This window comes from Penaeus monodon, chromosome 3, assembly GCF_015228065.2.
Source record: "Penaeus monodon isolate SGIC_2016 chromosome 3, NSTDA_Pmon_1, whole genome shotgun sequence".
Classification (NCBI taxonomy): Eukaryota; Metazoa; Arthropoda; class Malacostraca; order Decapoda; family Penaeidae; genus Penaeus; species Penaeus monodon.
In genome coordinates this window covers 4,268,337-4,296,313 of record NC_051388.1, presented here as the reverse complement: position 1 = coordinate 4,296,313, position 27,977 = coordinate 4,268,337, and positions in this window count along the sequence as shown.

Here is a 27,977-nt window from a genome sequence, read left to right as displayed (position 1 = left end):
AGACAGACAGATAGATCGATAGATAGACAGATTAATAGATAGACAGATAGATAGATAGACAGATAGAGAGATAGATAGATAGACAGATAGATAGACAGATAGATAGAAAGATAGAAAAATAAATAAATAGTTAAATAGATAGATAGACCGATAGTTAGATAAATAAATAGTTAAATAGATAGATAGACAGATAGATGGATAGACAGATAGATAGGTAAATAGTCAAATAGATAGATAGGTAGATTGATCACATACACATTTTTTTTCATAAAGCGATCCATCTACTTACCTCCTCATTTATCTACACAACTTTATCCCTAGCTTTGTTTGGCAATTCTGACTTCAAGTTTCGTATTTTTGTTGCGAAGTTAGGGATCGTCTTTGAACCGTTTCTTTCTTGGCTGAGAAGTTTGGCTACTTCTGGGGTTCTTGGGAAAAGAAGAGAAAGGGGGAGAAGGATAAAAAGAGAGAGAGAGAGAAAAAGGAAAGGTGGAAGGAGGAGGAGAAAGATATATAAGAAAAGTGAAGAGAAAAAAATAGAAGTTTTGCTACTTTTGGAGTTCTTGGGAAAAGAAGAGAAAGGGGGAGAAGGATAAAAAAATAACAATAATAATAATAAAGAGAAAAAATGAAAGGACGAAGAAGGATAAGAAAGAGAAAAGAAAAAAATGTAGAAGGTGAAGAGAGGGAGAAATTGTTAGCCAATTTATCAATTTTTGTTGTTAATGTATTCGATTTATCATTATGTTTCCGCTAAGCTCTGAAACGAGTGGCTAATGAAAATTTATTTCTTCTAAAATAACTTTTTAAAGAGAAAATCGTGAGAGAGAGAGAGAGAGAGAGAGAGAGAGAGAGAGAGAGAGAGAGAGAGAGAGAGAGAGAGAGAGAGAGAGAGAGAGAGAGAGAGAGAGAGAGAGAGAGAGAATAAAAAGGTTGTGATATTATCGAAATACAATTTCTGGTGTAAATTATAATCTTCAAAGTTTATGGAAGTTGAGCATCTTGAAGGTAAAGCGAAACACAAGAGGAAAAACCACAAGCGAGGTTTAAATACAAGTAACTTTTAAACCCACGACATAAAGAGAACAGATATTTTAAAGACATAATATAAAAAATAGTACACTTAAAGAAATACGAAAACGACAAAATAGAATCAAAATCATCAAAATCACTTCAAAATAATACAAATCAACAAGAAAAATAAAAGTTTGATTTCGGAATCATCAAAATCATGCAAAATAATACGAAAACAACACGAAAAAAAAAAACAGAGTTTGGTTTCGAAGTCATCAAAAGTTCAAACTCGAATGCTCTGACCTTGAATGCCCCTCGCAGCCCGCCTGACGCCCACACAACATCCTTCAACAGTATCGCCGGCAGAGCATACTTTTCTCAGTGCCGTAGCGACATGCATTCCCTCTTCTGAACTCATGTCTTTTGCCTGTCGTTTTATCTCTCGAGGCCACACTTCAGGACAGCTCGACGGCGTGTCTGCGGGACGACACAACGTCACTCATCTGTGAAGGGAAACCGGGCCAGGCGCTTGAAAGAAAGAGACTAACTGCGGGAAAGCGATGTAAACAAAATGAAATTGGAATAAAAATAAACTATTTCAAAAAGACGAGATAAAAAAAAAAAAAAAAAAAACATATGCGACGACGAAGTTGAAACAATAGTCGCAACAAAAATGTCAAAAAAGATAAAATAACAAAAAAAATGACACGAAATAAAGAGACCGCTTAAAAAAAGAAGGAGAAATAGATGCCAAAGTTGAATGATGTATTTGGTATAAATGGATTACGTGTTTTGAAGAGGAAACCAGGGAAAGGATTGATGATCGATGCTTGAAAGGGAACAATAGAATGATCTATGTCGAGCGGAGATAGTTCTGAGTGAAGGCATTACGGAGAAAGAGGTTTCATCCGTCATGTTGAAATGCGAAAGAGAGATAGAGGAGAGTAAGGAAAGAGAGAGGGAGAAGGGAAGAGAAGGAGAGAGGGAGAAGGGAAGAGAAAGAGAGAGGTAGGGAAAGATGGAGAGAGGAGGGAGGAGGAAGAGAGAGAGAGAGAGAAGAGAGAGAGAGAGAGAGAGAGAGAGAGAGAGAGAGAGAGAGAAGAGAGAGAGAGAGAGAGAGAGAGAGAGAGAGAGAGAGAGAGAGAGAGAGAGAGATATGCAGGGAAAGAGAGAGGGGGAGAGGGATAAAGAGAGTGAAAAGGAGAAAAGAGACAGAAAGATAGAGAAAGAGAAAGACAGTAGAAAGAGAGAGAGAATAAAAAAATAAGAATACAGAAAAAGACGGAGAGAGAAAAGAAGAAAACACAAAAGAGAAAGAGAAAAAAATAAGAATACAAAAGAGAATGAGAGAGAAAAAAGGAAAAAGAAAAAAAAAAGAGACAGAGAGGTAAAGCAAGGGCGAAGAGGAGGAAGGGGAAGGGAAAAAGAAATCAATTTCGTAATGGAATATGCAGATTGATGGAGCGTAAAAGAAAAAGACGTCTTTACCTGAACCGCAGTTTTCGTTGAATTTTGGTTCATCCTTCTTTAAAAGAATGAGAGAGGGAGGAGGGAGAGAGGAGAGAGAGAGAGAGAGAGAGAGAGAGAGAGAGAGAGAGGGAAAGAGGAGAAAAAGAGAGAGAGAGAGACCGAGGTAAAACGAGAAAGAGAAAGAGATAGAAAAATTGGGAGAGAAAGAAAGAGTGAGGGAGGGAAGAGAAGAGAGAGAGAGGGGAGGAGAAGAAAAGAGAGAGAGAGAGAAAGGAAGAGAAAAAGAAAGAAATAGGGAAATTGAGACAGAAAGAGAGAGAGAGGGTAGAGAAAAAAAATAGAGAGAGACAGACAGAAACAAAATATGATTAAAAATATTTTTAATCATTTAAATATCTTTTATCATTTCGTAACACCAATTCCTTCTTTTACTCAATTCCTTCTTTTACTCAATTCCTTCTTCCTTTTCTCTCTAACTATTTTCAGATTATGAATTCCCAAACATTTTCAACTCCCGGGGAAATTCTTTCATGTTTTTTACAGATAAAAAAAAAAATGCGATTATACATTCCCTCGGGAATGAATAATAAATAGCAGAATAACAGATATTGATGTTCATTATTTATCATGAATGGATATATAATGAAGATAGATAATAATAATGGTGATGACGACGATGATAACACTAATGATGACGATGACGACGATTTTGATGACGATGACGATTTTGATGACGATTTTGATGACGATTTTGATGACGATGACGATGACGATTTTGATGACGATGACGATGACGATTTTGATGACGATTTTGATGATTTTGATGACGATTTTGATGACGATTTTGATGACGATTTTGATGACGATTTTGATGACGATTTTGATGACGATGACGATGACGATTTTGATGACGATTTTGATGACGATGACGATGACGATGACGATTTTGATGACGATTTTGACGATGACGATTTTGATGACGATTTTGATGACGATGACGATTTTGATGACGATTTTGATGATTTTGATGACGATGACGATGACGATGATGATGACGATGACGATGACGATTTTGATGACGATGACGATTTTGATGACGATGACGATGACGATTTTGATGACGATTTTGATGACGATGATGATGATGATGATGATGATGATGATGATGATGATGATGATGATGATGATGATGATGATGATGATGATGATGATGATGATATGATGATGATGATGATGATGATATGATGATGATGATGATAACATAACTAACAAAAACAGCCATTCCCTCAACAATAATACCAACAAACAAAACAAAACAATAAATAAACAAATAAAAAAACATACCAACAGACACGTAAAAATGCACGCTCCACCTTGAGCTATTTTCCATCCTCTGAAAGAAATTCTAGTTCATATTTCACTCGCTCGAAATTAAGTGTTGGCAACGGAAATTTTAGCCCTCCCCCCCCCCCCCCCCCCACCACCTCCCCTACCGCCCCCCACATCCCCCCCCCAACCCCCCCTCCCCCCCCACCCCACCCCACACCACGATCCACCCATCCCACCCCCACCCCCCTGCTCCCGGCCCCTGCGGGAACATTTATTTACATGTATCTGTTGCAGTTTTTCTTGTTGTTGTTATTGGTGGTGTTGGTGTTCATGTTGTTGTTGTTGTTGTTGTTCATGTTGTTGTTGTTGTTGTTGTTGTTGCTGTTGTTGCCGTTCTTCTCTTCTTCTTCTTAATAGATAGTAATAATAATTATTATTACTATTATTATTATTATTATTATTATTATTATTATTATAGTTGTCGTAGTTTTAGTAGTAGTAGAAGTAGTAGTTGTAGTTGTAGTTGTAGTAGTTGTGATAAAGATAATAAAAATAATGGTAATAAAGATAATAATGATAATGATAAAATAATAGTGATAGTGATAGTGATAGTGATAGTGATAGTGATAGTGATAGTGATAGTGATAGTGATAGTGATAGTGATAGTGATAGTGATAGTAATAGTAATAGTAATAGTAATAGTAATAATAATAATAATAATAATAATAATAATAACAATAACAATAACAATAACAATAACAATAACAATAACAATAACAATAACAATAACAATAACAATAACTATAACTATAACTATAACAATAATAACAATAATAATAATGAAATTATTTCATCCTTTGACTGTTTCATCTCTTCTTACAGGAACTCTTTGCCTGATGTCTCTCTCCTTAGTGGTGCTTTCATCCCGGCCCTCGAATCTCTCCTCCGTCCTAAACCTTCCATTCCCAGGCGTTACTGTAAAGCCCTTCAAAGCCTGCGCAGGGAGGATGTCACCATTCCGCCTTCTGACAAGGGCAATTCGGTGGTGATCCTTGACCGTGCCTCCTACCTGCAGAAGGCCTGGGACCTGTTGGACGACGCCTCCACCTATATCCCCGTGACCAGCGACCCCCGAGACCGCATTGCGTCTGCCTTCCACCGTTGCCTGAAAGAGATAGCAGCCCGTTTTCCGGAGGTGAATCTCTACCAGAGGTTCAGGGTCATCAACTCTCGACTCCCTCATTTCTATGGGCTACCTAAAACCCATAAGCCGGCCGTGCCTCTGCGCCCCATCATCTCCTCCCGGGGATCTGTAACGCACCCTCTTGCTGGCGAAGTCTGTCACTCCCCTTCTTGGCACCTTCTCTCCTGCTCAACTCCGCCACTCTCAGGACTTCATCTCCCGTGTCCATGGTGTCTCGCCGGCGATTAAGATGAGCTTGGATGTCGAGTCCCTGTTCGCCAAGGTCCCGCTTGATGACGTCCTCTCTTTCCCTTCAGACGAGGCTCCCCACAGAGGATCCTCGTCTCCCTCTGCTCATCGACGTCTTCCTCCAGCTGATTCGTATGTGTGTGGAGTCTAATTCCTTTTCCTTTGAGGGTCGCTTCTACTCTCGGACGTTCGGCATACCTTCTACCACGACTCCTCTCCTAAAGAGACTCATCACCTGCACGTCCTCAGCCGGCCCTACACTGAGGAGGAACTACTCTCTCCGTCGCCCTCTTCACCCTCTCAACTGCAGGCTGATCTTTCGCCAGCTGATCACTCTCCGTCGCAACCTGGTCCACACTAGTTCTTTCTCTACCTCGAAGGTGGGCACCTATGCTGTTCTTTGTGCCTCCTATGATAAACATTACTTTGGCGAGACAGGTGCCAGGCTCACTGAGCGTCTGTCTCAACATAAGTACGCTGTATCCAGGGGACACAACAACAGCGCCCTCTTTGACCTCCCTTTGTTCCAATCGTTCGAAAATGTAGTCTCATTTTCAATAAATCTAGTTTTTGCATTGTGGGTTTTTCTGCCATAATAATAATGATAATAAGCATTATAGTAATAATGATTATGATAATAACAATGATGATAGGAAGATTATAAAAATACAAATTCATAAAATACTACCTGCATTCAATAACAAACTCGACTCAAATTTATATACGTTTGCATCCGTTTGTTCTCTAAGCAGATAATTTCTCATCATCTCCCCAAATACAATGACACACACGATAATGGAACAATAAGCCACACATTAATCTGTTTGAAAGTTTCGTTGTTCAATAAAAAAAACACATTGAACAGTTGTGCAGTTGACGCCCCTCCCGAAGCCAGGAAATTAACAGGAAAGATCAAATAGATATCTGTGTTATATATATCTCAGGCACGGATTCGAACAATGGCGCGGGAATCAGCTGATGTTTTTCCGTATTTGATGTGTGTGTATTTCAGTGTGCGTTTGTGTGTGCGTGTGTATGTGTGTGTGTGTGTGTGTGTGTGTGTGTGTGTGTGTGTGTGTGTGTGTGTGTGTGTGTGTGTGTGTGTGTGTGTGTGTGTGTGTGTGTGTGTGAGAAAACTCATTGTCTCCTTTTCCTCTCTCTCTCTTCCTTCCTTCCTCCCTCCCTCTTCCTTCCTTCCTCCCTCCCTCTTCCTCTCTCCCTCCCTCCCTTCCTCCCTCCCTCCCATCCTCGCAATAGATGAAATAAAACACCTCGATTTCGAATGAACTTTTTTGCATTAGCGTTCGACCCTCCTTTTATGATTCTTGAAAGCGATAGAAGTTCAAAATTTTCTTCCATCCGATTCGAAAAAAGAAAAAAGACTGAGCATTTGTTTAGGCTCGTAAACTTTCCCTCCCTCCCTCCCTCCCTCCCTCCCTCCTTCCCCCTCCCCCCCCCCTCCCTCTTACCCATGGCATATACGTACATACCAGGAGTTGCCTGAGTGAGGTTGCAAGTGACAGTGAACACTGACAATGATGCAGATCCCTCCGTTGTGGCGACACCTGAGAAAAAAAAAAAAAAAAAAAAAAAAAAAAATATATATATATATATATATATATATATATATATATATATATATACACACACATACATATAACGTGTATACATATGTGTGTGTGTGTGTGTGTGTATAACTGCCACGATGGTTCTCTGGTGAGAGCACTGGACTCCGACATTCATGGTCCCGAGTTCAATTCCCTCGCCGCGGCAGTCGTAAAAATGTCTGCGCTCTGATAACTCGCTCGAGGCCGATCTCACGGCGAGAAAATGACATATCGCCTTGAGAAGTCAAACGCAGGTGTCGTAGGGGAAATCGCCGCCGTGGCACAGGTGTTACGTGCCGAACCGCGGTTGATTAGGAAGGGCATCCAATCAGGCAAGGGTGAGTGTGTCAAATAAACCTCTCGGTAGGTAGTGAATTGAAAGAGGTCTATGTCCTGCAATGGAATGAATGGCTGTTGGAAAAAAAAAAATTCCCCTTTCCCCCCCCCTCCATAAAATAATGAGAAATCAGGAATAATTGCAGAAGTCCTTGCAATATCAAATTAGGAAAAAAAGGTCGTTTTGCAGACCTAATGGGAATGTCAATATCATTTTGCAAGGATTGCTAATATTTGGGGGTTTATCGTTTTCTTATATAGTTCATCATTGTTGATATTATTTTCATCATAATTATTATCATTATAACTATCGCTACACCATCACTATCCGTATCATCATCACTATCATCATAATTATCATTATTATCATTACCATAACCATCAACATTATCATTATCATTGTTATTCTCATATTTATCACTATCATTATTTATCAGTATCACTATAACTATAATTATCAATAGTGGTTGTATCATCATCATCATCATCATTATTACCATTATTGCTACAGTTAATACTAATAATGATAATCTTTATTATCTTCATTAACCAAATGATGCTGATAAGATGAAATTAATAATCTTCTGAAAATAATAACGAAAAAAAAATGATGAGATACGAAGGAAAATTGATAAAGAAGAAATAAGAAGAAAAAACAAGAATAGGGAAGTGATATAATGAAAAATAAATGAACAAGAAAGATAATTAGTAGTATAATGAAAGAAATGTATAAATAAATGAAGAATAATTAAAGATGATAATAATAATAATAATAATAATAATAATAATAGTAATAATGATAATAATAATAATCATAATAATCACACAATCACACACACAATCAGGAAAATGAAAATACATATATGAACAAAATGCAAGAATAAAGAGAAAAGTAATATAAAAAAAAAAATAAATAAAAAATAAAAAATAAATAAAAAAAATAATAGGCGAATAAAATACAAAAATAAAGAAAGAACTGATAGACGAAAAAACGAAAACAAAGAAAATAAATAAATAAAACATACCCTAAAACAAAAAAAGAAAAGAAATACATTATTTCCCCCATAAATATCCTCGTTTTTACCCCAATAAAAGTTTTCGAAATAATTTTACAACAGAAAAGAGCGATCTTTCGGCCGTAAAAATAAATAACTTTTGCATTGTTCATGAGGATTCTATATACAAAAAAGTGACATTGCAAAAGCTATATTTGTTGCAGGACGAAACATTACAATAAAGATTGGAATGGAAATGTCAAAAAAATGTAACAAAGAATAACACTCTCAATGGATTTTGATCTGAAGCAGAAGGTGATCATCAAAAACTTTAAAAGTATCACAACGTGGTATTTCATTCAGTCTCTCTCTCTCTCTCTCTCTCTCTTCTTTTATACTCAATCTTTTTCTTCTTCTTCTTCTTCTTCTTTTTCTTTTTTTTATACTCAATCTTTTTCTTCTTCTTTTCGTTTTTGTTTTGTTTTGTTTTGCTTTGTTTTTTATTTTTATCTTATTTTTATTCTTCTTCTTTTTATTCTTCTTTTTATTCTTCTTCTTCTTCTTCTTCATTTGGTTTAATGTTTAATGTAGTTTTAGAATAATGATACGTCGTCTGTATGCTGTTGATGGTGAGGAGGAGGAGGAGAATGGTGATGATGTAGATAAGGACGATGATGATGATGATGATGATGATGATGATGATGATGTAGATAAGGACGATGATGATGATGATGATGATGATGATGATGATGATGATGATGATGATATGATGATGAGATGATGATGATGATGATGATTGACATGATTGATGATCATATGATGATAATGATAATTCATGATATCATGATGATAATGATGATGATAATGATGATAATGATGATGATAGATGATTAATGACTGATACAGTATGTACCATGATATAATAGATGATATGAGATCAATATAATCGATAATGATATGATGATGATATATCATCATCATCCACTTCACCATCCACTTCACCATCCACCTCACCGTCCACCTCACCGTCCACCTCACCGTCCACCTCACCGTCCACCTCACCGTCCACCTCACCGTCCACCTCACCGTCCACCTCACAGTCCACCTCACAGTCCACCTCACAGTCCACCTCACAGTCCACCTCACAGTCCACCTCACAGTCCACCTCACAATCCACCTCACAATCCACCTCACAATCCACCACACAATCCACTTACAATCCACTTACAATCCACTTACAATCCACTTACAATCCACTTACAATCCACTTACAATTTACTTATAATCTACTTACAATCTACTTCACAATCTACTTTACAATCTACTTCACAATCTACTTATGATCTACTTCACAATCTACTTATAATCTACTTCACAATCTATTATAATCTACTTGCAATCTGCTTCACAATCTACTTCAAATGAATCGTCAACCAGCCATATTTTTTTTTTACTCACAATCCGTCAGTAACTTTTTTTTCAAGTAATCTAGTTCCTTTTCCGTAAGTTTGGGATAATTAGTGATTAATGATGGTTGATTAGCGTTGTTCCTATATATCATTATTATAAATTACACAGATTATTATTATTATCACTGTCATTATCATCACTATTATTATTATTATTATTATATTATCATTATTATTATTATATTATAATTAATCCTACTATTTGTTATATAATTATATGATATTACCATCGATAATAATTACTCCCAATCTTTCACTATATTTTTCAGAATAATCCAAAGGTTTGCTCATAAGATTATGGATAATTTAGTATTGGTGGTTAATGGTGCGGATGATACTGTTCTTGCTACAAGTAATGACACTGATCAATTTTGATGATAATTGTTAATGTGGTGGTGATGGTGGTGATGGTGGTGATGGTGGTGATGGTGGTGATGGTGATGATGGTGGTGATGGTGATGATGATAGTGATGATGGTGGTGATGGTGATGATGATGGTGGTGATGGTGATGATGATGGTGGTGATGGTGGTGATGATGATGGTGATGATGGTGGTGATGATGATGGTGATGATGATGGTGATGATGGTGATGATGATGGTGATGATGATGGTGATGATGATGGTGATGATGATGGTGATGATAAGGATGGGAATGAGGATAGGGATATGGATAAGGATAGTAACAACAGCATAACATAATAACTGTAATAATGAAAATGATAATAATACTGATAATAACAAAAATGATGATATTAACGATAGTAATGATGATATTAATAATAATAGTAAAAAGAATTATATTAATAACAACACAACAATATTAACACCAGTAATAATGATAATAATAATAATAATAATAATAATAATAATAATAATAATAATAATAATAATAAAATAATAATAATAACCATCAGAATGCTAATAATAAAATAATATCATGTCTTTACACACAAAAAGAGAGAAATATTTATGGCGAAACACTCGGATTAAATTAATTTTCTGATGCCATTCAAGTGATCCATCATATCGGGAAGAGCAAGAATAGACAAATGTATCGCAAGAGTTTGACTTGCATCCTATGATATATGATCCCGTTAAGCTTGGGATTCGAAAATCTCTTGGATGGGATTCGATTCCGAAACGAACCCTCGAACGCTTGGCACTTTTTTTTTTAGGATCGAACGCGCGCCAAAACGTTTATACAATACTGATTTTTTTTTTTTTTTTTTTTTTTTTGGGGGGGGAGGGTTCTTTTTATTCTCAGAGATATATCAAAATATATGAAGGATGGCTTTCAACGTTATCAATAAATTGTCGAGCAAAACCGATTTCAAAAAATGGTCGAATACAATTCACGGAAATGGACAGCTGTGAATAAACACACAAAAAAATGTTAAACTAATTAATTGTATTCGTGTTTGGATGTAAATATTTGCACAAACATGCAATATATTTGCAAGCCTTTAGGCAGTTGATTAATGTTACTAGGAATGCAACGAGAGTGCATTAACGTGCGTGTTTTCAGGCAAAAAAATTATTTATCACTCTTAATAAAATGTGCTTCGGGATACGAACATAAAATTGAATGTAATTGAATGTAAGAATTTGTATCATAAGGGGATTACGTGTCCAAAGATTTATGTAATACGAGGTAAAAATCCCATTATTATTTTCTTTTCAAAATCATCAGTAACAGTAAATAAACGAACAAAAATACTGGTAAATTGAACAAACAAACAATGAATAAATAAGATAGATAAACAAATAAACAAAGACAATGATCAAATAATCTGAAAGGAAAGAAATAAGAGAAATGAAGAAGAATAAGCAAGAGATGGAAGAAAAGAGATTAGACAATAATAGAATTAGTAAAAAGAGGAGAAAGAGAGAGACGCGGAAGGAAGACAGACAGCGAACATGAGAGGAAGGAAAAGGAAGATAATGAAGGCAAAAGGAAAGAAAGAAAAGGGGGGAGAGGATAATGCACACGAACAGGGGAAGGAAGGAAAAAGAAATAATGAAGGGAAAAAGGAAAAGGGGAGAGGATATCGCACACGAAGGAGGAGAGAGAGGAAGGGAAGAGGAGAAGGAGGAGGAGGAGGAGAGAGGAAAAGTATTAGGAGGAGAGAGGAGAAGGATGAGAGAGGAGGAGGAGGAGAAGCAGAGGAGGAAAGAAGCAGGAGAGAGGAGGAAGAGGAGAGAGGGGAGGAAGAGGAAGAGGAGAGAGGGAGGAGGAAGAGGAGGATGGGGGGGAAAGAGGAGGAGGGGAAGGGAAGATGCCAGGGAGTGAAGTTGTTCTGAGCATTTTCTTCCAGCTGACAGAAGGACTTAAAATGATCCGATATGCAATCAGGAGAAACGTCGCTCGCCATTTTAAAGTTGTATAACATCTTATTCTTTTTCTTCTAGTTCTCTATTCCTCGTCTCTTTTTTTTTCTTCTTCTTCTCCTCCTTCTTCTTCTTCTTCTTCTCCTTTTTTCTATTTCTTATTTGTACCTTCTTCTTTTTTCTTTTTTACTTTTGATAAGAATCAATTTTTTTGTATGATTTTTTTTTTTTTTTCTTTCTTCTTTTCTTTCTTTTATTCAATTTTCTTTTTTATTCGCAATAATGAGAAAGTGAGATTTGAAACGAATAAGCGACGATCTTAATCTTTTGACGAGGGGGGGGAGGGAGTAGGGGGGGGGGGTGGGGGTATTAGTGTGACTTTTCACCCGTAAATGTCTTTGATCATGCGGGTGTAAGGGTGTCATGCACACACGTACGTACATATGTATACACACGTCCTCAAACACATATACCCGTGAATATATATATGATTTTACAGATACATACAGACACACATACACACATGTACACACGAACACATACACACAGTCACACACACGCGCGCACACGCACACACACAAGGGCAGGCACCCCCCTTTCCTCTTCTAAAAAAATAAATAAATAAAAATAAATAAATAAATAAATAAATAAACAAATACTAATAACGATAACGATAATAATAATAATAATAATAATAATAATAATAATAATAATAATAATAATAATAATAATAATAATAATAATAATAATAATAATAACAATAATAATAAAACACATTTTCTTTAGAAATTCCCAAAGCTTAACCAAAACATTTTTAAAAAGACAAGTATTATAGGTATTACAGAAATACAATTCTATAAAAAAAAATCCTTTGGAAAACGTCTTTTGGTGAAACTAAATCCTCCGTGGGAAGAGATATGACAGAGAGAAATCTTAAAAGTGAAAAGCATTAAGTGAAGCCAATAATAGTATTTTCTTTCGATGTCATTTCATCGCGATTATTAGCTTTCTGTGTTTCATTATTAGCATCGTCATTATCCTGAAACTCATTTTCTTTTTCCTCATCATCCCCGTCATCCCCGTCATCACCATTATCACCATTATCACCATTATCACCATTATCACCATTATCACCATTATCACCATTATCACCATTATCACCATTATCACCATTATCACCATTATCACCATTATCACCATTATCACCATTATCACCATTATCACCACCATCATCATCATCATCATCATCATCATCAACCTCATCACCATCACCATCACCATCATCATAAACAGGTGCGCAGGACAACCGGATGCCCTACCGGACGCCAACCGGCACCGCTTGCTTAGAGTAGAAGATAAAGAAGTTAATAATAATATCAATCATAACAGTAATAACAATAATGATAATGATAATGATTATGATAACAATGATAATAATGGTAACTATTATTATTTTTATCATTATTATTGTTATTATTATTGTTATTATTGTCGTTGTTATTGTTATTATTGTTGTTGTTGTTACTATTATTATTATTTCCATTACCATTATTAGCATTATAGATAGATAATAATGAAAATAATAATAATAAAGATAACAGTAATAACAATCATTGTCATATGATAATAGTCTTGATTATAACAAGAGTGATAATAATGATAATGATAATAGTAATAATGATGATGATGATAATAATAATAATAATGATAATAGTAATAATAATAATGATAATAATAATAATAACAATGATAATGATAACAATAATAATAATAACAATAATAATAATAACAATAATAATAATAACAACAAAACAATAATGATAATGATAAGCTATGGTTAAAATTATAATGATAATAATTATATCAATAAGATCGATAATGAAAATGATAATCGTAATGATGATAATAATGATGATAACAATAACAGTAAGATAGTAAAATAATAAAGATAATGATAAAAAGTTCTTTCATTTGTGTGTTTTTGCTTTTTCTTCATTGAGTTGATTTTTTTGTTGTTGTTTTTTTCCTTTTTTCATTATCATATTTTGCCAGTTTTTGTTTTTCGTTCTTTTTTAATATCTATTTTCATTTTTTCTTCTTCTCCTGTTTTCTTGCTTTTCCTATTTTTCTTCTGTCTTCTTATTATTCTTTCTTCTTTTTCACTTCTTCTTTTTCTTTTTCTTCTTGATATTTCTTTTTTTTTTTTTAATTATTATTTTATTTTCTTCTTTTCAGCTTCATCATCCATTTCTTTTTCTTCTTTATATTTCTTTTTATTCTTATTCTTCATTTTCTTCTATTCTTCTTATTATCATTTTCTTCTTATTCTTCTCCTTTATTCTTTCTTTTCTTCTCCTTCTACTTCTTCTTCTTTCAATCTCTCTTTGTTTTTTTAAATTTTTTTCTTATTTCCTTATCTTCTCCTTTTATTTAATTCTATCTTCCGCTTTCCCTTATTTCCAAAAGTAAACAAATAAACGAATGTCAAAAGTAAAAAAAAAAAAAATTAAAAACTAACCTTGTTGGCAATACTGACCTGCACCTTCCGCCATTTTGTTTTGTCACGTGATATTTTTTTAGCGGTTTTTTCATATTTTTAATCGGTTTTAGCAGCAACAACAACGTTTAGATATTTTCAAACAGCCATTAGCTCGACGTGACATGGAAATAAAGTCGCATGACTCGATTCGAGGGAACGGAAATCCTAAATGGGAAATTTTGTTTACAGACGCACACACGCACATATACACATACACATACATACACACATACACACACACACATATATGTGTGTGTGTGTGTGTGTGTGTGTGTGTGTGTGTGTGTGTGTGTGTGTGTGTGTGTGTGTGTGTGTGTGTGTGTAGAGATAGATAGATAGATGATAGATATGTCTGTGTGTGTGTGTGTGTGTGTGTGTGTGTGTGTGTGTGTGTGTGTTGTGTGTGTGTTGTGTGTGTGTGTGTGTGTGTGTGTGTGTGTGTCGTGTGTGTGTGTGTGTGTGTGGTGTGTGTGTTGTGTAGTGTGTGGATTGTGTGTTGTGTGTGTGTGTGTGTGTGTGTGTGTGTGTTTGTGTGTGTGTGTGTAGATAGATAGATAGATAGATAAATAGATATATGTGTGTATAGATAGAGATAGATAGATAGATAAATAGATGTGTGTTTGTGTATAGATAGATAGATAGATAAATAAATAGATGTGTGTGTGTGTGTGTGTGTGTGTGTATGTGTACATATATATATATACACAAACACAAATTCATCTCAGACAGCAAACTGATTACCAAATATGACACAAATACAGTTTCATCATCAGCGCTAACACCCTCTCACGCCAAGCATACAGCTCTGATGCACACTAATCGGCACTATGCAAATGAGAGTACACCTAAGAGGGAGGGGTGCTTATTAACAATATCAGCTCACATGGGTAGTATATATATAGTTGTTGATGTTTGTGTTTGTCTGTTTTTGTTAATACAGAAATCTATATGTTTTATTGTGTCATGTATGTATACATTCAAATACATATGCATATGCATTCACCTATGCATGCACACACACACACACACACACACACACACACACACACACACACACACACACACACACACACACACACACACACACACACACACACACACACACATACATTACATACAACGACAATATCAACAGTAATAGTAATGGCAATAAAATGATAATGATAATAAATTATAATAGTAACAACTGTTATAACAATACTTGTAATAGTAATCATAATGACTGCAATATTTCAGGTAGTAATAGCAGTAGTAACAACAACAGCAACAACAATAGTAATAATAGTAATAACAACAATATCAATAAACTGAGAGTAACAACAACAACAACGAAAACAAAAAGTCACAAATACATACATATAACAAATAAACAAGACCAATAAACAAAAACAAAAAAACACACAACGAACATCCTACACCGAAGACCTAGACAAAAAAAAAAAAAAAAAAAAAAAAGAACGGATTCAACAAGTTTTTTCCTTTTAATCCAGTGATATCCCGAAAAAAAAAGAATAAAAAATTGTGTTTGTATATAATGCCTCGAAACACAACCCATAAAACATAAAAGAGAAACTAAAACCAAAAAAATGCAACACGATGGCAAACCGTTGCATATGCAGTGAGTTGCAACACGTATGATATCATGGTGTTGTGTACCTGTGGGTTTGTATTTTGCAAGTTGCTTTTAGAATAATGAGAGTTAGAGATTCTTGCTTTTGGTTACTTCATCGAGAGTCAGTAATATGTAGGCATATATATGTATATATGTATATATGTATATATCTTCTTCTTTTACTGTAGCTTCGTCCTGTTCTTATATGGGGTCGCTATGATCAGGTTCTGGCAGATATATTTTTATGGCCGGATGCCCTTCCTGACGCCAACCCTCTCTATTTACCTGGGCTTGGGACCGACACTGACTTGGGCTGGCTTGCCCACCCAGTAGCTAGGTTGTGTATATAATGTTGTGTGTGTGTGTGTGTGTGTGTGTGTGTGTGTGTGTGTGTGTGTGTGTGTGTGTGTGTGTGTGTGTACATATGTATAATATGATAATCTTTATAAGACACACAATTAATTTTTCTGTATTTCTTTTTTTCTAGATATGATATGAAAATATTCTATTTATCAGGAATATTGAGTTCATTGTCAGTGATGATGCCTTTCCAAACTACCTTTGGTTTTAGAATACAGATAGATAGACAAACAGATAGATATATAGACGAAGTGAGAGAGAGAGATTTTTTTTTTCTTTTTTTTACATACGAACAATGCTTCAAGTCGTTCCCTCGGCCAAATCCTAATCCAAAAATATTTCTTCGTGCATTAACACTTCATGCATAATTCACACGTTTCCTTTTTGCCAAATAGGAAAATGAACAGAGCAAAGGAAGGATTAAGCCAATAACCAAAACAAATGTATTATTACCATTACAGGGAAGTCATGGTTTTAGCCTTTCGGACACGTTGACTAACTCGATTTTTTTTTTTTTTTTTTTTTTACAAGTACACAGATACGTAAATCACTGAGGATACAGTTTCTTATTGTATCATATAAGTTTATTTTATGTGCTGTGTCCACGTATCACCTGTTCTGATACATTTTTAGGATATAAAGACTGATTAACGTAAAGAGCTTAGAGACTTTTTAAAATTCATAAACTGCGTGCAAGCTTGGCTTACAAAAAGGGAGAGACAGATAGAGAGAAAGAGGGAGAGAGAGAGAGAGAGAGAGAGAGAGAGAGAGAGAGAGAGAGAGAGAGAGAGAGAGAGAAGACAGACAGACAGACAGACAGACAGACAGACAGAAGACAGACAGAGAGAGAGAGAGAGAGAGAGAGAGAGAGAGAGAGAGAGAGGGAGAGAGAGAGAGAGAGAAGGGAAAGGAAGAGAGGAAAGACAGACAGACAGAGAAAAAGGAAGAGAGAGAAAAAAAAAAAAACAGAGAGAAATGAGAGATTAACAAAGAAACATAAAAAGAAATTTACTAACTGCTCATGTAAGCATAAACCCTGACTTTACACATATGACGTTACGTTACAATCAATATGCGATTATTTTATACCAGATCTGCCTGGAAGTCATCATTATCTTATCCTCCCCTTGAACGAAAAATGAATATCGAAAGAAAAAAGAAAAAAAATCATAACCAAATAATATACAAAAAATCCACGAATTCTCAGAATGAATGAAATTTAAGAGAATTGGAAATAAATGATAGCATAGAAAATAATAGATAATAATCATTCCCAAAGCTATAAATTAAATACACGAATTAGGAATTGTAAAAAAAATGAATAATGGAAGAGCCTTCACCTTATTTTTGATACAGCGGTAAAGGACCATCCCCGGACAGATCTCTCCAAATCGTCTTTTACGAAATATGGTAATTAGACTGCTGGGGGAGGGAGGGGGAGGGGGAGGGGAAGGATTAGGGATGGAAGGAGGAGGAGGAGGAGGGAGAGGGAGAGATGGAAGAAAGAAAAGGAGGGGGAGGGGGAGAGATGGAAGAGGAGGAGGAGAAGGGATAGATGGAGGAGGAGGAGGAAATAGGGGGGAAGGGGAAGGATCAAAGGAAAAGAAGGAGGAGGAGGAGGAAGAGGCAGAAGGATGGAGTGGATGAGGAAAGAAGTGGAGAAGAAGGAGGAGGGAGGGATAGAAGGAGGAAAAGGAGGAGGAGGGAGAGAGATGGAGTGAGAGAGGAAGAAGAAGAGGATGAAGAGGGGAGAGAGAGAAGGATGGATGACAGAAGAGGAACAGGTGGAGAAGGAGGAAGGGAGAGAAAGAAGGATGAGCGGAAAAAGAGGAGGAGGAGGAAGGGAAAGGGAGAAAGATGGAAAGAATAACAGGAGGAGGGAAGGAAGAGGAGGAGGAGGAGGGAAGAGGAGGAAGGACGAAGAGAAAGGGATAGAAGAACAAGAAAAAAACAACAACAGAAAGTTACTCCAAGTCAAGACGAGGGAAGAAGGGTGAGAAGAGAGAGAAAAAATAAAAATATTAATCCTTTTCTTTTCTACTTAGAGACACCCACTCGCTGACGTTGTTTTTTTCCATTGATATGCAAAATCTAATGAAAGCTGATATTCTAAAGGCAGCTGTGATATTCCAAGAGATTTTCTTTGGACAATAGCTTCATGTAAATGATACTATAGCAATCTCTTATCTAATATCAAAAAATATTTTAGTGAAAAAAAGAGAGAGGGGGGAAGGAGAGAGAGAGAGGAGGGGGGAGTGAGAGAGAGAGAGAGAGGAAAGAAAGGAAGAGAAGAGAGAGAGAGAGAGAGAGGGAGAGGGAGAGGGAGAGGAGAGAGAGAGAGAGAGAGAGAGAGAGAGAGAGAGAGAGGAGAGAGAGAGAGAGAAAGAGAGAGAAGAGAGAGAAGAGAGAAAAAAAGAAAGAGAGAGAGAGAGAGAGAGGAGGAGAGAAAAAGAAAGAAAGAGAGAGAGAGAGAGAGGAGAGAGAAAAGAAAGAAAGAGAGAGAGAGAGAGTGAGCGAGAGAGAGAGAGAGAGAGAGAGAGAGAGAGAGAGAGAGAGAGAGAGAGAGAGAGAGAGAGAGAGACAGAGAGAGAGAGACAGAGAGAGAGAGAAAGAGAGGGAGAGAGGATGGAGATTATAACACAAAAACACACAAATAATCAATACTAACACATATATCCAAAAGAAACTGAAGTTAAAAAAAGAAAATTAAATGATATAAGTAAAGAGAGAAATATATATGCTACTCTACCAGTCAAAGGGAAATGTTGCTTAGAATCACAAGCCAATTTCACTGTATCAATATGAGCTTCTCTCCAACTTTTTACCAAGACTCCAAATAGAAACTCGGCAGCTCAAAGGTACGCGTTCATCGCTACGTGTATGTGTGAAATGCGTGTGTGTGTGTGTGTGTGTGTGTGTGTGTGTGTGTGTGTGTTGTGTGTGTGAAATGTGTGTGTGTGAAATGTGTGTGAATTGTGTGTGTGTGTGTGTGTGTGTTGTGTGTGTTGGTGTGTGTGTGTGTGGGGTGTGAATGTGTGTGTGTGTGTTGTGTGGAATTGTGTGTGTGTGTGTGGTGTGGTGTGTGTGTGTGTGTGGATTGTGTGTGTGTGTGTGTGTGTGTGTGATTGTGTGTGTGTTGTGTGTGTTGGTGTGTGTGTGTGTGTGTGTGTGTGTGAAATGTGTGTGTGTGAATTGTGTATATGTGTGTGTGTTTGTGTGTACACCCCCATATACAATAACACAGAAATTCGCAATAAAAAGACCCAACACATAAAAACAAAAAACAAACACAAACAAACGGTCCCTAACACAGATAAAAACCACCGAAACAAAGAAAAACAAAAAAACAAAAAACAAGAAGAGCGAATAAACAAAACAAAACAAAAAAAAATCTCTTTCCGACGAAGATATAATCGACACCGGATAAACGCATCGCTTTGCTTTCAGAAGATATTCATTCTCGTTCATAAATGTTCTACATGTGTGGCAATGATTCCGGTTTAGCCAAAGGATACTTGAGCTAAAACTCATTAATTCAAGCAGCGGTTTAGCACCTGAGAATACTAATAATAACATCCTCTTTCTCCTTTGCAACACTTATGAGCGAGTAATATCTGTGTAATTAAAGCGCGATTCACCACTTGCTTTTGATTGGGATTAAGGGTGCGATTCGGGAGTGGAATGAGGGATATTGTGATGCAATTAAGGAGGGTTTAGTGTGATTATTGATCGATTGATTATGGATGTTGGTATAGTTTTGGAATACGCAAATATATATCTTTTTTTTCCCCCAATTTTTTTTCGTTTTTTTTCTCTCTCTTTCTCTGTTTCTCGTCTCTCTTTATATTCTTTCTTTTATTTATTTGTTTGTTTATTTTAAGTGATAGATCAAAAAAAAAAATTGATAAATGAGCAATCATTTCCCTTTTTTTTTTTTTTTTTTTCTTTGCTTTTCCTTTCTTTTTGGAAGTGACGGAAAAAAACATATAAATGAAAAATTCTTTCTCTTTCTATTTTTTGAGGGGCGGAGGCAAAAAAAATAATAATAAATAAATAAATAAATAAATAAATAAATAAATAAATAAATAAAAATGATGATAAATAAACACCCAAGAAAAACAAAAACAATTCAATAAACAAAGACAAAACAAGGACAAACAAAGACCCCCACGAAGGAAAACGGGTCAATACTTCCTGGTCCTTTTTCAGCCTCCAAGACCATAGTTCTCGCTCGGGCCAAACTTCCCTCCCAGTCCTTCTTCGTAAGTCCAATAGAATAATAATTAAACTTTGATATGAAAACTTTGGCAGAGATTATCATTTTTATTCGTCTGGGAGGCGCGGCGGGAAACGATTGGCTTTTTTCGGGTATTTTTTTTTTTTGCTGCTTACGTTTATAAATCTGGAATTATGGTGTGATGATGGAGTGGGAGAGCGATTCCCGTTTCTTTGGCGGCTTGTTTTGGCCTGTTTGTTTGTCTGTTTTTATCCAGCTGGATGTCTGTCTGTCTCTTTTTTTCTCTCTCTCTCTCTCTCAATCTCTCTCTCAATCTCTCTCTCCAATCTCTCTCTCAATCTCTCTTCAATCTCTCTCTCAATCTCTCTCTCTCTCAATCTCTCTCTCAATCTCTCTCTCAATCTCTCTCTCTCTCTCAATCTCTCTCTCTCTCTCTCTCAATCTCTCTCTCTCTCTCTCTCTCTCTCTCTCAATCTCTCTCTCTCTCTCTCTTCTCAATCTCTCTCTCTCTTTCAATCTCTTTCCAATCTCTCTCTCTCTCTCAATCTCTCAATCTCTCTCTCTCTCACACAAATACTCTGACCACCTCTAAATAACATATACAAAGAGAGAGAAAGGAAGGAAGGAAAATGAAACATCGTGCCTTGCATTCAAAATTCTCTTCGAAATATCTTTTGCACAATCTGATATCCTCATCATTAAAACCAAAAACACATAAAATACTGGAACCCTTTTCGTATATATATTTTTTTATATTTTTTTCTTCTTCATCACCATCATCATCATCATCATCTTCTTCCTCTTCTGTATTTTTGTTTCGAAACTATATTATTAAGAAAATATAATTGTCCTCCTTATAGCTTTTATGGTTATTAATAAAGTATTCCGTTTTCTACGATGACATTAGTGAAAAAAGGCATAATTCAGCATTTAAATAAATCGAAATAGATTGGTTCTATATTCTTTCTCACTCTCTCTCTCTCTCTAATAGTAATAATAATGATGATAATGATAATAACAATGGTAACAGGAACAGGAACAGGAACAGGAACAGGAACAGGAACAGGAACAGGAACAGGAACAGGAACAGGAACAGGAACAGGAACAGGAACAGGAACAGGAACAGGAACAGGAACAGGAACAGGAACAGGAACAGGAACGATAACGATAACGATAACGATAACGATGATAACGATGATAACGATGATAACGATGATAACGATGATAACGATGATAACGATGATAACGATGATAATGATGATAATGATGATAATGATGATAATGATGATAATGATGATAATGATGATAATGATGATAATGATGATAATGATGATAACGATGATAACGATGATAATGATGATAACGATGATAACGATGATAACGATGATAACGATGATAATGATGATAATGATGATAATGATGATAATGATAATAATAATAATGATAATGATAACAATGATAACAATAATAAGAATAATAGCAATAATAATGACAATAACAACAATGACCCCACTTAACTTCACTCTCCCGTTTTCACTTCCTCTTTCCCTCGCCCGTCGCAGGGGGAACTTCGCCAAATCCTTCCACAAAGAAATAATAATAATGATAATACTCGTGTTTGTCTCTTTCCGTGTCAACAGATGTAAGTAATGATGCAAAATTACTTTTTACATTAATACGATCACGAAGGGTCGACCAGTTATTTATATCATAGGAAGGGTTGATTAATGGCCGTCATATCAGTCTCGGATTTGGAGACCGACGAGGAGAGATTAAAAGAACAGGAAAAGAAAGGAAAACAGAAACACATTTCATTCCAGGAGGAGGAGGAGAAGGAGGAGGAAGAGGAAGAGAGAGAGAGAAAGACAAGGAAAATATAAAAGCAGTTTCTTCCTTTTTTCTCTCTCTTTCTTTCTTTCTTTCTTTTTTTTCTTTTTCTTTTTTCTTTTCCTTTGTCTCGCTTTCGTCACTTGAGGTAAACTCGTATTCTCGAAGTAATTGTCTGGTCTTCGCTTTCCCCTTCTCTGAGGGATGGGTGTTTCGTCTTCATTAATTCAGACAGAGGGATAGATAGATAGACAGATAGATAGGTGGGGAGATAGACAGACTGACTGATTGACTGAAAACTGACAGAGACAGACAGAGGCAGACTGACTGACTGATTTTCTTGACAGACAGACTGACATAACAGACAGACAGACAGAGACAGACTGAACGACTGACTGACAATCGGGTAAAATAACTTTTCTCTTCCGTCAGTGTATGATTATTACCCCCCTCAAAACGACAGACAGACAAATGGACGCGACAGGTGTAAGTGAAGCGTTTAAAAAGATATTTATTGTTTTTCCCTGGTGACGAATGACTGACTGACTTGCCCCCCCCCCTCCGACACCCCCGCTGACTGACAGGCAGATTGACTGACTGGCTGGCTGGCTGGCTGACCGACTAAATTGCTGATAGACAGACAGTCTGATAAGGTAACTCTTTCCCCATTCTGTCGACGTGAATATTTCATCAACTCATACCCCTCTCCAACTACCCCCCCCCCCCGCCGCAGACAGACAAACAGACAGACAGACACAAATACAGATAGACTGATAAACAGACAAACAGACAGACAGATAAGGACAGACAGACAGATAGGGACAGACAGACAGATAGACAGGCAGACAGACAGATAGGGACAGACAGACAGGCAGACAGTACAGATAGGGACAGGCAGACAGACAGATAGGGACAGACAAACAAACAGACAGGCAGGTAGGCAAGCTGATATAAGGTAACCCCATTTCCCTTCCTATCGACGACGTGTATATTTCATCATCAACCAACTCCCTCGCCAGGGATCGAAGGAGGGAAGGGAGAGAGAGGGAGAAAGGAAGGAAGGGAGGGAAAGGGAGAGGGAGAGAGAGAGAGAGAGAGAGAGAGAGAGAGAGAGAGAGAGAGAGAGAGAGAGAGAGAGAGAGAGAGAGAGAGAGAGAGAGAGAGAGAGAGAGAGAGAGAGAGAGACTCAGAAACACGGGGGGAGGGAGGGAGGGAGAGGGAGAAGGGGGAGGGATGGAAGGGAAGGGGCAAGACAAGGAAACAGAGCAAAGCCGGAGACAAACTGCAGCTGATGTGTCTACAAACTAGAGGAGGCAATCCATACTAATTCGGCCCCGGCATTGGCCAAAGGAGGGAGGGAGGGAGAAAGAGAAGGAGGGAGGGAGGGAGGGGTAAGGGGAAGGAGGGAAGGGGAAAGGGAAGGAGGGAGGGAGGGAGGGGAAAGGGAGGGAGGGAGGGGAAAGGGAAGACAGAGAGGCAAACCACTACACTGGCCATTTGCTACAGTCTCGTTGTCTGATAGTCCCTTGGTAAAATGGACGTCGTGTGGGTATGTGTGTGTGTGTGGTATGGCTGGTGTGGGCTTCCCGTGCTCCTGGTATGCTTGGTGTCTCGCTGGTATGGGGGGTGGGGGTATTTTAAACGTGGTGGTGTGGGTATTAAAGCGTTTCCGTGTGGGTTTCTAAAGGTCTGTTTAAAAAGAGGGATTTGTTTGTTATTGATGTTGATCTTGAGCGTGATTGGAGTGAGTTGTTTGTGGAGAAGAGATGCGTACTTGATAAGATATGATTTTCTTTCGTTATTTTCATATTCCCCTTCATCATATAACATTTTTTCACTTGTTTAACATTTTCCTTCTTTTTTTATCTTCCTGCCTCGCCGCCTGCATAAAAACGCGTACGCATATAGTAAAGAGAGAGAGAAAAAAAGCCAGTTACACTGACAGCTTTTTTATGCATTTTAACTATATTTTTTTCTCTTCTATCCTTCCTCACCTTCTTTCCTCTCGTCTATCTTCGTATCTCAGCGCCGGTATATATAATAAAAAACACGTACATCATAAAAATATTTTTTTTAAAGTTCTATACACTCTGACGATATTCATTCGTTATATTTAATATCCCTCTCTTTTCATATAATATTTCTTCCTTCACTCTTTGAACATTCTCCCTCCCGTCTGAATAAAAATACACATACGTACATGGAAAAAGCGAAAAGAAGAAAAAAATTGTTACTTGGCATTTAATAATCTCTTTCTTCTCTTTTATCTCTGTATCTCACCGTCTTTATAATAAAAACACGTAGGTATATAGCAAAAGAGAGAGGATTTTTTAAAATAATGATAATGATAAGAAGGAGAAGGAAAAGAAAAAATATAGAAAAAAGGAAAATCGAAAACCAAAAACAGAAAAAAAAACGAAAAAAAAGGCAAAAGAAAAAGAGAAATACCAACAACAAAAAAGAAAAAGAAGAAGAAAAAAAGAAAAAAATATATATAACACGAAAACTTATCAACAGAGTCTGCTCCTATTTGACGCTCTATCACGGAAGTCGGGACTGCAATGCGCTGCCTCTGTTGTTGCAGATATTCCCAGGTTAACAGACGGCGGCGGAAGGGACGGCGAATACTTCACACTTGCCGGAGTTGCCGAACGTCCTTTCATATTCGGGGCAACGGATGTCCTTGGCGCCGATTCGGGGGAGTAAGGGCTGGGCGATATGTGTGCATATATATGTGTGTGTGTGTGTGTGTGTGTGTGTGTGTGTGTGTGTGTGTGTGTGTGTGTGTGTGTGTGTGTGTGTGTGTGTGTGTGTGTGTGTGTGAATTTATATATATATATATACACATATTTGTCATATATATATATATATATATATATGGATGTGTATATATGTGTGTATATATAGGCAGACAGGTAAAGATATAGACAGATAGATATGTATGTATGTGTTTGTCTATATGTATGTATGTCTATATAATTACATATGTGAGAGCCTTTGACTGCGTGTGTACATCCAAACCCAGCTCATTTCGATTGTCCCTATCCTCAACTTTTAATTATTTTGAGCAAATAATCCTTCATTATGAAAGGATTACCGAAATATCAAAATATCAAAATATGCAGAGTGTCCAGTGATTAAATCATCCCCCCCAAAAAAAATATATTTCTGAAACTAAACGGACTCTATACACTCCATATCCTCTTCCTCGTCAACCCTACACCACATAACAAAACATAAAAAAAACAATATATATCACCGCAATAATGCAACCTCTTGGCTCTCGGTTATTCGCAAATCAATATTTTCAATATACCCTTTTTTATCTTCTTTTTTTTACCTTTTTTAAAATCTTTTTTTAACCACGAAGACGAACTTCCAACAATAACGGGGAAATGCATTCAGGCTCTGTCTTACCCTGAGGGATGAGCCTCTATGATTGATAGATCTCAGAACTCGGAGGGAGAGAGGGAGAGGGGGAAAGGGAGGGAGGGAGGGAGTGAGAGGGGGAAAGGGAGGGAGGAAGGGAGAGGGGGAAAGGGAGGGAGGGAGAGGGCAAAAGGGAGGGAGGGAGGGAGAGGGGCGGAAAAGGGAGGGAGGGAGGGAGAGGGGAGGAAAAAGGGAGGGAGGGAGGGAGAGGGGAGGAAAAAAAGGAGGGAGGGAGGGAGGGAGAGGGGAAAGGGAGGGAGGGAGGGAGAGGGGGAAAGGGAGGGAGGGAGGGAGAGGGGAAAGGGAGGGAGGGAGGGAGAGGGGGAAAGGGAGGGAGAGGGGAGGGAGAAAGGGGGGAGGAAGGGAGGGAGGAACTGAGTAAGGGAGGGAGGGAGCGAGGTAGAGAGAGAGCGAGAGAGAGAGAGAGAGAGAGAGAGAGAGAGAGAGAGACGAGAGAGAGAGAGACGAGAGAGAGAGAAAACGAAAGAAAGAAAGAGAGAGAGAGGGAAAGACGACAGAGAGAGCAAGAAAGAAAAGAGAGAGAGAAAGAAAGAGAGAAAAACAGAGAAAGAGAGAGAGAGAGGAACGAGAGACCACAGGAGAATAGACGAAACCTACGGTGTGTGTTTATCTTTGTGTTGCGTTCAGCCTCCTGTTCCCAGAGAAGGAGAGTAAAACTTCACAAAACTCTCTTTCTCTTTTTATCATCATCACAGTCAATAACTTTTTAAGGAGTGGGTGTTCTCAGCCATCCATCTTCCGCCGTTGCAGCAGCGCATTCGTCTGCAACATCAACATTACTCACAACTTAGGGTGGGGGAGAGGTGAGGTGAAGGGAGGAGGGGGAGAGGGAGGGGGAGAAGCGGAAGAAGGGGAGGGGGAAGAGGAAGGGAGAGGGGGGTTGAGGGGGGTGGGGAGGGGGAGAGGAGGGGGAGGTGGGTTCTGAGTGCTGTTTGCTCTCGTTGTTGCCTTCTTTATCATCTGTTTTCTTCCTCCTCCCTCCTTCCTTCCTTGTTAGCTTCCTTGCCTCCTTGCTTCCTCCCTGTTTCCTGCTCCCTCTCCCCGCCTCCTTCCCCTCACCCCTCACCCCCTCGCCTCTTCACCTTCCCCTCCGACCCTTTCCTTCCCCCCACCCCCCTACTTCCCTTCCTCCCTTCCCCCTCCCTTCCCCTCCCATCCTCCTACCCCCTCTCCCTCCTCTCCCCTTCTCTCCCCTCCTCCCCCTCCCTTCCCTTCCCTTCCCCTCCTCCCCTCCCTTCCTCCCTCCCTCCCTCCCCCCTCACGACGCCGACGGAGACCTCGCTCCCCCGGGGGAGAATAGCCTCCGGGGAAATCCCTCTCGCCGCTCCCCTCACTGTGTTGATATCGGAACGATTGTTTAGGTATGGGGGGGGGGGGGTGAAGGGGGGGAAGAGTGTGAAGAGGGGAGGGGGGAAGGGAGAGAGGGTGGGGAGGGGGAGGGGGTGGAGGGAGAGCGTGAAGAGGGGAGGGGGAGAGGGAGAGGGTGGGGGAGGGGAGGGGGAGGGGGGAAGAGCGTGAAGAGGGGAGGGGGTGGAGGGAGAGGAGGTGGGGTGAGAGGTGGTGAAGCGGGGAGGGGGTGGTGGCGGAGGGGGTGGAGGGAGAGGAGATGGGTGATGAAGAGGGGAGGGGGGTGGAGGGAGAGGGGGAGAGGGAGGACTTGAAAGGGGGGTAGGGTTGAGGGTAAGAAGGGAAGAAAGGAAAATTTTGAAGGGGGAGGGGGGTGAGAAGGGAGAGGAGTGAAGAAAGGGTGAGAGAGGGGGGGAAGGAGAAAGGGGAGAGGGAAAATGGGGGGGGGGGGGCATGATGGGGGGGGGGGGTTGGGGGACGAAGGGAGAGAGGGAGAGAGGGAGAAGAAGAAGAAGGGAGAGAGGGAGAAGAAGAAGAAAGGGAGGGAGAGGGAGAAGGGAGGGAGAAGAAGAAGGGAGAGAGGGAGAACCACAGTGTCGAAAGATAATATAGAAAAAAAATATA